Source organism: Colius striatus, chromosome 1 (genome assembly GCF_028858725.1).
Source record: "Colius striatus isolate bColStr4 chromosome 1, bColStr4.1.hap1, whole genome shotgun sequence".
Taxonomy (NCBI): Eukaryota; Metazoa; Chordata; class Aves; order Coliiformes; family Coliidae; genus Colius; species Colius striatus.
This window is the reverse complement of record NC_084759.1, coordinates 187,394,922-187,409,130: the sequence shown is the minus strand read 5'-3', so window position 1 is coordinate 187,409,130 and position 14,209 is coordinate 187,394,922.

Below are 14,209 nucleotides of genomic sequence, written 5' to 3'. Positions count from 1 at the left end.
TCCTACTGCTGCTCAAGAATGATACTACTGTTGTACAGGTCCTTTGTTATCTGCTGTCATCTGCTTTGTCATCTTCCTATGTGGAAGCCTCAGATGTGCTGTTAGCTGAAATTATTCAGATGTCTAATAGTTTGGACACCCGAATAATTCTTTCTGTTACTGTTTAGTGCCTGTATTCCTGTAAGTTACTGTATGTGTTCTTGATTTACTTTAGATGTTCAGATTATCCATGAATGCACAATCAGAATCTTCACCAGACTGGTGTGGATATACCCTGTGTAACACTCATAGCTGCCTACCTACACAGAAATTACGGATATATCTTGAGGTTATTTTCAGCTCTGCTTATGTCAACGAACCAGTACGAGTCCTGACAATTGAGTCCTAATAATTGTTTAGCTATGCTTGACCTCCAGGAGTAATATTCACTTGAAAACTCTGTCCTTCAGCCCTTCTATTTCTGCTGTGTGTTGGAAGCTACCTGTGTTCCTGTCCTGCTAAAAACTGCTTCTGGTAGACTTACTCCCTGTTCCTAATTACATATTTCCGTGTAATTTTCACCTGTTAGCAACAATGAATCTGAGACAAGAAAGAGATGATTGTGTCACAGACCAAACACTCTGCTTTCCAAATCCAAAGTATGAGGTGTACAGCTTTAATCCTGGCTGCCCACTTTTCAGCCTTGGGATTGAGGAAGAAATTTTGACAATCACTTTTGACCAATCCTCAGTACTAGTGTGGATGTTCATCATGTAAAACATGTCTGAAGAGGCACCTAATTCAGGATTTGGCAGAGGACAACAATACTCACTTGTGAACAAAGCATCAGTCAAATACTCCAGTCCTCTAATAACTTTTATTGATCTTAAGTATATTCAACAGTAAAGTGAGTTGAAGATAGGCAGTATGAATTATTCTTGAGCCTGGAGAATTTACATTCCAAATGAAATCACAATTTAAGCATTCTGAGCATGTCCTTCCTGTTTAGGGTAATCTTGTGTGACACAGAAGTACTGGACTCTAAATCCCGGTCCAGAGATCGTTTCAGTATTTATTGCATGAAACAAAAGGACGCTGTTATACTACAGTATGAAATGTATTTTTCATGTGAGGTGAAAAGGAACAAAGTTACCTGCGTGTAAGAGAGCAACAGAGAAAAAGTTGTATTGAAGGAGCTGGTAGCAGTGGTAAAAAGTGTGTTTTAGCTGGTAACGAAGTAGAAACTGTAAATAATTGCTAGATTGATGGAGCTGGGAAATGAAAAAGACTGAGTAGCTTGGACTGCAAGAAAGTGAACAGAAAAGCCTAAGGTGTACCCAGCCATGCTTAGACTAGAGAATGATGACTAGGACTTCTTTCTGGATGACATCTTAAAAGGCAACTGATGACAAACATCCCTCTGTTTCCATGAACAGCAAGGGCAGCTAATAGTATTCTACTTCTCTGGACTTTGGTTTCAATACTAAGCCTGATAATATTTAGTAGTTCAGAATCTTTATTCAAAATACATGTTAGAAAGTCTGTGTTGACATTTCCAGCTAGGATCAGAGGCCAAGGAGGTATCTAGCACTTTCTCTTGAGCTGTGGCCTCTGTTACTGTATAGAATTTGAATTCTCTCCTCACATGGGAAACATCTCTGTCCTTCACTCTTCTTATTCTTGCTTCACCCAAAAGTGCCAGTTGTTTTAGTTGGATGAGCCAGCGCCGAAATACATTATTTTGAGTAAATTTTTTGAGTTAAATGCAGTCATCTCTTTCTCTGATGCTTCAGTGAGGTATCAACTAGGCTTCCATAGTGGCAACCAACAGGAATGAGAACAGATGTATGCTGCCCTCATATAAATTTAGACCATATAAATAGAAATGGAATTGATTTTTTATGGGATAAAATAATCAGCATTAACAATTCCCTCTTTAATTGGTGGGCCTTTTGCAGCTGTGCCATTAGTTTGCCTTGGATTATTGCATTTCTCTCTCTGAAGGATTGGCAAATAAAATTCTGAAAGGAAAGACAAAAAGGCAGTTCTGAGTCTTCAAAATATGTTGGCACTCTCAAGGATCCAGATGACTCTTAATTATTTTAGAATTCTTGGGAGAAAGTTACCCAGACCTGCTTATTTTGCAGTGTTTTTTTATAACTGCTTCTTTTTAACATCATCCTTAGTTTATCTTGGAAAAGGAAATACTTCATCATTTTTTTACAGTACAAGGATATGCTTAGCTTTGTTCCAAATACAAAACAGAAACATGCTGAACACCTCTGCCTTTTCCTACGTGACTAATGGTTTTGTCATCTGCTTTTTCTGATGTAATTGATATTCTTGCCACCTCTTTATAGCAACATTCACATGAACTAGAATTTCTTTTATTCCGGATTTTTATTAAAATATCTTCTTGTCCTTATTCCTACCGAATGCAGAATTTTTCTGCCTATAATTTTAACTTTCTCTGTTACCTATTTTTTTCTTAAATTCTGTTTTACATGTCTTGATTCTATATTTATTTACTGTTCTTTGCCATCTGTCTGCAGGGAAACTGTGTGTATCTATATTACTAATACTTTAAAAAAAGTAAAATGTGAGAAACTTAATAACAAAGCCCTACATTTTGAAAATGTGTGAAATGCATGGGGTGAAGTTAGTGCCTCTCTAGTTTAAATCTAAACCCTTATAATTTCTAATCTGTCAAAAACAAGAGAGTGAGTCACTGTCATATTGTTTGCCACACAACTGATCTTCATACTATTTCATAGAATATGAAGTTTCTGGTAAAGTAGATTTAAATTAATGATGTGAATATTGAAGTCCATTTTTAGGTACGTAAAAAGTACTTATCTGAGGACATGTACAGACCTGAGGCACCAGATGAAAATGTAATGTTTGTTAATTCCCTCAGTCCTATGCCTTGCCCTTAAGCAGACCACTGCTATCTTTGGGACAAAGCCGGTAGGTACATCATGCAATTGTTGATGCATCTGCTACAATTTTTAGGTCAAGTCATTATGATAAAGTTATCTCAATTGTTTTAGCTGAGATTTTCCATAATAATCATAACTTATAAATTCACCGTATTTTAGTTACAGTTTCTTTAAATTCTGTTCAAGTAAAAAGAGGCAAAGTATAGTGAGACCAGTTCTGCCAGACTATCTCTAATAATTCGCAAGAGAAGCTGTTATGTCTGTTGCCATTTATTTTCATATTATTGGACTCTTTTGTGTTTGTTCCCACAGTGCTTCACAAGGATTTCAAGTGCAGTTCTCATTTCTTGTATCCTGGCTTTTCCCCTCTGAATTCAAAAGGATTTCCCTTGCTGTAAGAGTGATTTAAGTAAGACCAATGCAGGCACATCTATGCAGTTGTGGTCTTACCAATCTATCACTTACTGTGGTTCTCAGTACATTATTTTGCTGGAACAAATGGGCATTTTTTTTGCCCTCCTTTCTACCCAAGTCAAAAGGGTAACAGAGCAAAGACTTTTCAGCTTTGAGGTTTATATTTCAGAAAAATAGTCTGAAGTAGTCCAGTCAAATATCATGCACTGGTTTCATTTTTACTGTAATTCCTCAAGTTACATTTTATTGTTTGCATATCTTTTTTTTTTTTTTTAGGGGAGGTGAGGGATGCCTGATTACAGATACTGCTGAACTTTACACTTTGATTGGAAATAATAGTGAAAGGATTACATAAAGAACAGATGCAATTCATTGCCTGCTCTGATTTCAGGATTACACACTGCAGAAAACAATATACCATAACACATTGAGATCTTCTATATAGCATCATACAAACTGACATGATGTGCTTTAAGAGCACAATAAGGAATCATAGAATGCATTAGAAGTGAATAGAAAAACTTTCCTTTTAGACTAGTTTTTGATGTAGTGAGTCTAGTTTCAACTTAAAAGTTCTAAATGCCATAATAATAGTTTGTAATAGTGAATGCCATGCCAAGTCCAAGAGCAGAACGTCTTCCATAATGTATGAAGGAAGAGAGAAATTTAATCTTAGAAGCAATGTCTGGTACACTTGTGTATTAAACTGTCTACACCTTACCTTTGCATAAACAGGCAAAATGCACTTTCTTCATACAGAAATCTGTCTTGTGTTCAAAATCCACAATGTTTGCCTTCATTAAGTCTTCATACCTTAACAGGTATAAAGTATTACATTCTGAGGGATCAAGGGTCCAGTGCAGACTGTACCTACTACTTCAGGACTCTGTATTGCAAATGTAAAAATGTATTAAATTGCCTCTCATTCTGATGGTTCCTGGTGTGCCTGCTCTTATACTGATGGTAAAGAGTTGCATTACCAAACTCTTTCTAACCTCTCTGGAGACATCTGGGGGTGGAACAGTTGAGCACTCTTTCCTCCTTGCTTTGGTGGTGACATCTATTCTTCTAAAATATGTGATTGTGCATTGCCAAGAAAAAAAAGGGTCTCTTAAAACAACTTGTATATGAGATAGTGTTGCTTTATGCCAAAGTTTTTGGCCTTGTTATAAGACTCATTTGCTCTGGTAAAGCAGCAATTTTACTAGTTTTTCTTCTGTATAAAAGAGGATGTGCAAACAAGAAATAGTGCATTAAAACTTTCCAGGATAGTCCTGCTTACAGATTACTGGAAGTATGACTTGACACAATGGTACTATATTATGAAAAAGAGGGTTGTGTGTCTTTCAGACACCATTGCGTTTTTGAAAAAATGGGGAAAGCATAAAAAGCTGGCACTGTAGTGTACAGATTTCTGGATGTTATCTTTCTTGAGTTCCTCAATAGCTCCCTGTGATGTCTAGTCTGTGTGTGGATTTTCTTTGAAGGGCTCATGCTCTGAGAAATCAAATGAGGAGCCTCCTGGGGCTAGATGCTGAGACAGTCAGGAAGCTTGGGAGTGCATAGCATCACTGCAACAGGACATGGGTGTATGATGAGACAGTGTGTAGCAAGCCACAATGAGTTTTGGGCTAGTCATGGCTAGAAGCCTGAGAGCAGAGGCATTCAGCTTCATTTGAGCTTGGGCAGGGGGAAAATGTATTTCTCTCAGAGTGTTATTGAATAATGCTCTCTTTTTTTCTCAATACTGAGTATCAGTGATCAAAACTTCTATTAGCTGACCATGCATTAAGTAAAAGTCTTTAAGTTGTACTGGTTTGTCTATGACACCATAATTGCAGGTAGGTGTATGCTCTGCAAATAACTTGCAACTGAAGATATCCTACTATTGCTTTCTAGGTGAGTACTATTGTCTTCTGTTATAGTTTGTCCCATCCTGGACTTCAGCTGGAAGTTTGTATGAGCACTTTCTACTTCCGACAAAACCAGCTATTTCAAATAGTTTAACAATGGAAAGGGGTTTAGCTGATCTGTCTTGATGCAGACTAGGAAGCACTTCACTCATTTTAGTGCAGAAGAATTGGTAAAGGAGTGCTGTCATGAAAAAGCATTAATGCTGTTCTGCTAGTGACATCTGCACTTCATAAAGGAAACTTTGCCAATAGGAGACTGATTCTGTCCCTTGCTAAAGCACTCAGTTTTGCAGAACTGTAAATGTGGTAAGCTATAGTGGCAGCATGATGACAGATAGCTGGGAATCATTGTACCTTTGGCTGCCACAGGGTATATCTGTTTTCATTTTTGGCTCTATTCTACTGTGGATTGTTAGCACCTGTCATGTTTAAGTATGCCAATTGAAGAGCTTGTTGCCTCTCTTATGAATACAACTAGCCTGTAGATCTGTGTTTCCTAACCTATTTCAGGCAAAAGGGTCAGCAAGACCCACTATTTAAATCCTTTAAGGCAAATTACCCATCTCTACCAAAATGGGTTAGGGGGCTCTTTGTCAGTCTGGAAGTGGCAGCCTGTTACTCGGTACAGCTAGATTAGAAAGTAAGTTTATACTGCTATCCTCTGTGGCTAGACTGCACTCAGTATCTAAAGCAGTCTTTTTTAGAGCTACTTTTAATATTTTGATTGATTTATAGATACATTTTCTTTCCTCCCGTCAAGTTAGTTGTGCTTCACTTAGCAGCATGTTCTTTGAGTCATGTTTTATTCCTTGCCTCTCTGGGGCTCTTTGGCCTCTGTGGAGATGGAAGACATCATGTCTGAGTCACGGATTGCTGGAGGCTGGGAGAATGTACAGAAGCTATATACTGTATGTTTGTATGCTCTCCCCTAGGCATCTGCTAATACACACTGTTGGATAACTAAGCTAAAGAGAACTTTGTTTTTACCTGTTATGGCTCTTCTTACGGTTTATTTATGTATGGCTCCAGGAAGACAGCAACTACTCTGTAGCTTTGCAGCTTGTCATTCAGTATGGAGATACTTTTCAGTTTTCCGGCTATGTGCAGCCAAGAAGGGGGAGAAGTTAAAAAAATTAATTTAATTAAATTAAAAAATATTTGTCTTTTCCATTTATGGACAACATGTAAAGCATGCAAAACTGAAAGGAAGGACAGTAACAACAGGGAATGTGATGAAGAGCTAGAGAAGATGCTCATTGATAGAGAAAGAGCAAAGGAAATAAGATTCTATTGATAGGACAAGGCATGTACTTAGGAAGACACTCTGTGAAAGGGAAGCAGTAAGCACTGAAGCAACCAATACAGCAAAAGTAATATAAAATGTTTATATTTTTAAGAACAAGTAGATATTATAATTTCTGAAACTTATTTTTGAAACTTTTGAAATTAGCAAAGAACTGGATTTTGTAAACATTGTGAATCTTCATTAAAAGGGCAGTGTTTTTATTGATGCAGTTATTCACCTGCTCAAAATGTTTCAGTCATCCAGTAATGGAATTTAGAATTGCAGTGTTTGTGTGTATGTGTGTGTGCATGTACGCATTTGTGGTTTGGGTGAAACTAGTATTTTTTCATTTGAATCAGACAAAGGTGGGGTCAGGGTGTTTTCTTTCAGGCATTTATTTATCATAGCTTGTAGTTTGCTTTGTTGTTCAAATAGTATGTGACTCCACCCTTTCTCATTACTGCCAAGCAGCCGTATAAGGCTGCTTCGGAGAGTTTCTAAATTAACACTAATGAAGTCTGGTATGCAGTTGGCTTTCTAATACTTTTAGGAGCAAGACTTTGGAGAGGAAATAGTAAGCATTGTATCATGACTGCAAAAAATCTTTCTCTTCAGAAGGAAACGTTGTTGAAAGAAAATTCTTATACTGACCCATTCCTTATTTAATTGGAAAGAAATTATCCCCTTTTGCTCCATTCTAAACTTCCTGTGTAGTCCAGGATTGCAACTGATGTATTTTAAGAATTGATAAGTTTCATCTCCTGAAAGTATTTCAAAGCAATATGCAGACAGAAAGTGTAAGTATACCTTCATCTCCCACACAAACAGGCTACCAGAAATGGTTGCTCATGCTGGAACGAAGTAGTGCTTTATGCTAAGGGTGTCACAGATCACACCCAATGTCTCCAATGCAAATACAGAGTTCTAAGAAGTGATCTGTTTCCTTCTATCCCAGTAGTCCCTGCAGGGTGGTGCAACTCTACAGTCTTCAGTGTAGAACAATAGCTGCAGCTCAGGATTAGTTCCTGAAAATTACAGGGGAAAAGGGAAACTAACTTTGTTAACTAGTTCTGTATATGAAACTATGTCATGAGCCCATATAATTTTTTTTTTTCTTGGGCACTGTCTATTACAACGTTTCTAGACTTTCACAAGTCCTGAAATAAGGAAGGGGGATGGTGCAGTGGATGAAAAGGAAGTCTCTCTGGGAATGCTGTCAATATGCTTCCTGCTGCTGAAATATATTTCTCACCTTCTTGGAGAACAAAAGTCAGTGGTAAACCTAAATAAATAAATAAATAGTTCCCTGTTTTAGTGGTGGCTGCTGGAAATTATTTTGTTGCAGGATTTGGTTGCATTCCAGTGTAACACACAGAGAATGTTCTCTATCTGCTCTGTTATAAACTTTCTCATTTCATCTCAGTAGTTAAGTCAACTGTTCTTTTGCCAGATGTAAGTTTGCTCTCAGAACAAAGATTCCTCAATAATAGTGTGTGTAGCACCCTATCAGAAGGCACCATATCCAAAGGCTGAAGGAGCAACTATGCAAGGGAAAGGATTCATCAGAGGTCAGGGAGGAACATTTCTCGTAGATGACTAATAGTAAGGGATGGGCAAACCTTGTGTTATTTTGAGGTTTTGTAAACCTTGTGAACTTTACTTTTGGTTTCACAGGGTTTGTGAACTGTTTCCTCTTCCACGTTGTCCTTCTCCCCGTGGTATTTTTCAGGATGAAGGTTTTGTTGTTTTGTTTTTCCCTGTAAAAGAGAAATCCCTTTCTGTAGATATTAATGCTTGAACAATCTTTCCACTTCAGCAGGTTCTCAGCAAGCTGCTGGGTGTGAGCAGTTTCTGTCCATATCATCTCCTCTTTTTCTCAGTATTTGCATTTTAATGATATTTTCATCTCAGTATTACAGCACAATGTGGGAAAGGGACTTTCTAGGTCAGTATCAAGAGGAACTATGGCTTATAACTTCCGTAGGACTATCTAGCTCCAGTTTTAAATGAGTTAAGTTTATTTCCTTTAGTTTTCATTTAATCTAAATAATCTGATTCTGTATAATTCTGTAGTATGTTTTAAAATTGTGTTTGTGTAGCAGTTTGTCCTCTGCTTCTTTTTCCTGTCACTCAAGCAATCTTTGAAAGCATAGATCAGAATCAGGACCTTCGTAGTTTCCTTGAGTCCTTGCACTATTGAATCAGCTTCCTGGACTCCACAAAATTTAGGAGAATTTTGGAACAGAAAACCGTATTGCTTCTGCATGGTTAGGAACAAATGTCCTCAGACCGACTCTCAAAGACATAGTTTTGTATTACTGTCTCCTCATTTATATCAGTTACACGATGCATATATGTTACAAGTTTAAAACAGATTAAGTATACTGCTACCATTTCACATTTGATGAGTTGCAAGGAGAGAAACTTTCTCAGACATTGCATTGTGATGACCTGGAAGGTGATCTGAAAGGAAATAGTAATTTTGAAACTTGGTTTAGTGAATTGTAGTTTGTATATCTTTACATTATAAATGGAATAGATTTATTTTATTTTTTTCGGGATAGTATTTTTAGATTATTGCTGTGTTGTAAATTTTACCTTTAATGGACACAAATTATGTTAATGAATTCTAGCTGGTCAATCAAAGAAGAGTCAAAGCCATTTTATGTTTGTAAAGTATGCTAATTTAGATCACTATACACAGTTTAATTGTTTTGGTAAATATTCCGATGTTTCATTTCTAAACAGTTCATCTCTTAATGGAAGAGAAGTAGAGAATTAAGTAATTTGCCAAAAATGAAGACATATTTTCTAATTACATAGATTATTCATTAGCATCAATGCTTACAAAAAAATCCCTTAAGGCACAAGTATATATATAATTTTTAAAAAGGAAGTAAAGCTTTATCTCAAATAGAACTTAAAACAGAAATTCAAGCCAACTTTGATGAAAGCTTTGTACATTTTAAGCTGACTCTAGGGTACACAACAGAAAGATGTGGAGTGTTGCAAAACTCAGATTATTACAACAACAGAGCACAGTCCGTATATTGCCAAGATGTAGGAGAATTGTCCAGAAGCCCTTGGTGCAATTATAATGAATTACATATGCAAAGTATGCCATATAGAATTTCTGCAGTTTACTATCCTGCTATAAAAGGATTTCTCATTGGAGAAAATTACTTTTACAAGAATCATGACTTGTAGTAGAAACCGGCATCTTTTCATATAAAGACTGCGAAAAATTGGGGCTCTTTAGTTGAATTCAGTTCTTTATGCAAGAATATATTTTTCATTTGCTTTAGTGCAACAAAATTAATATTAGGGCCACCGACAGAGATGTGATTTACTACAAGTAAAAGGATAGATTGGCAGATTTATGTTCCCTAAGCACTTTCCCACAAGAGCTCTTCTGATGACAAGCCAACCTAGCAAGTTTTGGCTTGCAGTTTCGGTGGTTTGCAAACTGTTTCGTTTTGAAAGTATGGGAGTTACTCAACACCAAGGGCCAAATGATGATCTGAATTCTGCTGGAGTTACACTCACGCTTCTCTGGTTAGCATTGTTGAACAACTGCTAATGTACAGTGCTGTTCAAATCATGATCCAGTCCAGTTCCCTGTACTATGTAAAAGATATGGGAAGAAAGAAAACTAAATTCGTCCCCTCTGTGGTAGACCTTTGAATGTGTCTCTCTTTTTTGCATTAAGTCTGGGGAAGGCCTAGGGCACATATTTTACACACCTACTGAACTGCCTTGTTAAGATACATATCTCTGCACTGACTGTAGGAGCAGACCAATTACCTAACTACCTTAGACCAAAATCCTAACCTTTATACAGATAGATTAGGGCAGAGGAAAATGTACTGGAAAAGGAGATTGTGTGTTCCTCACCAATGCCTTTGAAAGAAAACTGTAATTTACATTAGCAATATTTTTACTTGTAAAGGTGTTTAAATGTTAAATTAAAATGTGAATGTTAAAATTTTGCTAGGCCTCAGAAGTCATTACAATGTCATCTTTCAAAATAAATAAATAAAGATTAGGAAAAAGAAGCTGCAAGAACATGAAATCTAGTGCAAATACTGCTCTCTGCTTTATGCTGATTCTTCCCAATCAAGAGTAGTAATTGAGTTGCATCATGAAAGCTACATTTATAGGTATCAGAAATCAACAAGATTTTTTTTTTTTTCCTTAGATGATTGCAAGTGATTGACTTTGTTTTTCATATAAGTGTGATTTCTGATTAAAAATATTTAAAAAGTCTTTCTGCTGTCTTGGTATCCAACATGGAAGACTTTATGCTACAGTTGTTCCTTCATTAAGGTTCAAAGCCTATTGCATAAGTGAGGAAATGAAGAGCTACTGTAGGAAAAGCTGCAAGAGCATTACAAATGTGGGCTAGATAAAGAAGATCTAAGGGAGGCTAGAATGTTTCTGGTGGCTATGTCAAGGAACTAATTACCAGAAAGGAAAAAGGATGATAATGGCCCAAGGTAAAAGTCATAAATCAGTTTAGAGTGCAAATTTGAAAGTTTTCAAGAAAGAAATGATGCTCTAAGGCAGTCTTCTGGGGGAGCAAGAAACCCAGCTACTCTTAAGGTGACCTTGATTACGTTAACAAGATTATATTTCCATTTATATATATATATATATATATATATATATTTATATGTCCTGCATAGATGCCTATATATCCTTCCTGTCATACAATGGCCACAATTAGAAGGATCACTAGATTCCTTTAGCTAGATATTGGGCTAGCAATGTCTTAGCTAACTAGACTGTATAGCAAATTCAGTCTAATTTGAGATGGTTTGTTTCTTGTTTTTGTTTTTGTGGTTTTTTCCATACTACATCATATTATTAACTATATATGATAATTAGTGACTAGTGAAACATTATTTAACTATTCCTGATCATACTGAAGGTTTGTCTTTAAAGGTGATAACCATCACTATCATAGCCGTCCTTTTTTGCTTTAAACGGTATCTCAATTGCATATACACTGTTCTCTCTATGTTGAAACCATTCTTGGATCAGACAGATGGACTCTGTTGAATCTTGTTGTAATGGTTTAAACTGTTTTCCTCAGATGTCTGTCTCTTGTCTCTGCCAAAGATTTTCCTGTTCAAAAAAATCATCAGAAAAGAGCGTTTGCCTGCTCCAAGACACTGTCCCATAGCATTGGTCAAACCTATGGTTATTAGAGACTTAAGAAGCTTGAATTTTTATTGGATCTGGATTTATTCAGTGATTATTTACTTCTTCCAAGTCTTTTTCAAAGACGTAATCTCTCAGAAGGTGATTGCCTAGTCAGCTGGGAGAGTAATGCCTAAAATCTGCCTAAAATCATTGAAGCAAGATTTAATATAAGTTGTCCATTAAAGATATTAAATGAAAAAAAGAAAATATTTTATGTGTAATTATTTTATTAATCTGTTCTCTATGTTAAAATGTTTGACACTGGTGAAAGTATTCTGAAGGAAGGACTTTCAAAGATATGCATTTAAGTATCTGAGAAAACTCACATCTTAAATTTGTGACATGTTCATCTGATTGGAAAGGCAAAGCAATCCCAAGATTTAATCCATTACAACTAAAGAACAGAATTAGCATTTTCAATAACTTAGTTTAATCATGGAGCAATTCGTGATAGAAAGGGCTTCAGGAGTTCTGTAGTCCAACCTCCTTCTGAAAGCAGGGTTGACTTGAGATTAGATCAGGTAATTCAGGATTTTATCCAATTGGGTCTTGAAAACCTCCAAGGACAGCCTGACTGTCCTCAAGGTGAAACAGATTATCCTTACATATAGTTGGAACCTCTCTTGTTTTAATTGATGCTCATTACTTCTTGTCCTCCTACCGTGAGCTATTGTGGGGAGTCTGGTTCTGTCCTCTCCATAATCTTCTTGTTGGTACTGTCAGACTGCTTGCTACTAGCTCCCCTTAAGGCCATCTCTTCTCCAGACTGGACGAGCCCGCCTTCCTCAGCTTTTCCTTAGAGGGCAAGTGCTTCAGTTCCCAAACATGGTCACATCCCCTTGCTGAACTCACTGCCGTTTATCAATGTCCGTCTTGTGCTGGAGAGACCAAAACAGAGCACAGTACCCTCACTGTGATGTGACGAGTGTTGAGTAGAGGGGGATAATCCCTCTCCTTATTCTGCTGACTACATTCCTGTTAGTACAGCCCAGAATACTGCTGGTGCACTTTTTTGTTTGTTAGTTTAGTTGTTGATGTTGTTGTTGTTTTCTCCTGCTAGATCACACTGTTAGCTAATGCTCAGCTTGCATTCTACTAATAAGCTCCCTTTCCATAGAGCTGCTCCCCAGCCAGTTGGTCTCCAGCCTGTGTCAATGCAAAAGGGCTTCTCCTCATGATGTGCTGGAATTTGCATTTCTCCTTGTTGAATTTCATAAAGTTTCTCTTGGTTCATTCCTTCTGCAGGTCTGCCTTGTGGAGCAGCCTTGCTCTCAATCATATCAGCTATTCTCCCCAGCTTGATGTCATCTGCAGACTTGACAAGAGTGCACTCCAGTGCCTCTTCCCATGTCATTTTTCCCAGGATTAATTCTTCCCACTTGAAAGCCCTAGCACACTACAGTGACTGGGCACAGCAGAACTAGTTATGGCATGATAATTCTCTACTAAGTGACTATCAATGTGGCTGCCTTTTAGCTTCCTTTTTTTTTTTTTTTAAATTAATAAAATAGCTGAAATTTTGTACAAGATGTGTGAATTTCATTAATGTTCATGTGTTAATTTCCAGGAATGAGCTTTGAACCCATAACATTTGTCTGGTTTTGTACTTCTATGTGTCATCCATGTAAGTAATAGGTTAAGCAGGATAACACAAGTACAGGACTGATGATGTACGAGAATTTTGGTGTCGCCTGTACAGTTAATATGCAACTATACAAACCAAGTAGCATTCGCTGTTTGCAATTATGAAACTTAAGTATGTAGCTGTTTCTAAGTACCAATAATTCTGAGTACCATAATTTGATAAAGACAGGTTCCATCATACTGAAAGATTTGTGGGAGCACTGAACACTAATCCTGTGAAAATTGGTTTGTCTTATTGTGATCTCATGAATATTCATCAGTTTGTGTGACACATTTGATAAGAGCTGAGAGCAGAGGAGATAACAGGAAAATAGCCTATTGACATGCAATAGCATAGATACAATCAAGCAAACTGGCCTAAATGATACTTCCACATACATATCTAAAAATGAGAGAGGTTTCATGTAGGTCAAGGTACAGAAAAACGTCAAATTAATTGCACATCCATCAACAGATGTCCTAGTTACTGTCTCATGAATGTCCAGGGAATCATAAACACCTTTGATAACAGATATAGTAAATCAGTTAAACAATCAGTGTTTTAATTAGCAATTTGATCTTAAAGTCTGCACAAAATTATGATTCATCAGACTGAAGAGTGGAAATGTGGAATTATTAAATCTGTCCCTGACTGCCTGTGGGTACCAATCACAGACAAAGCTTTGTCACCATCAGTGTGTGATATGTACGTTATTTCTTCCAGCCCGTACAATGTAGTTCCATGGTAGCACCTGTGGGATGTACAGTGTAATGGGTGATGCAGAAAGCAATATTGCAAGATTTCACAAACCAACTTGTTCTGACAGAAATGCCTGGTACTGGATGTTGAG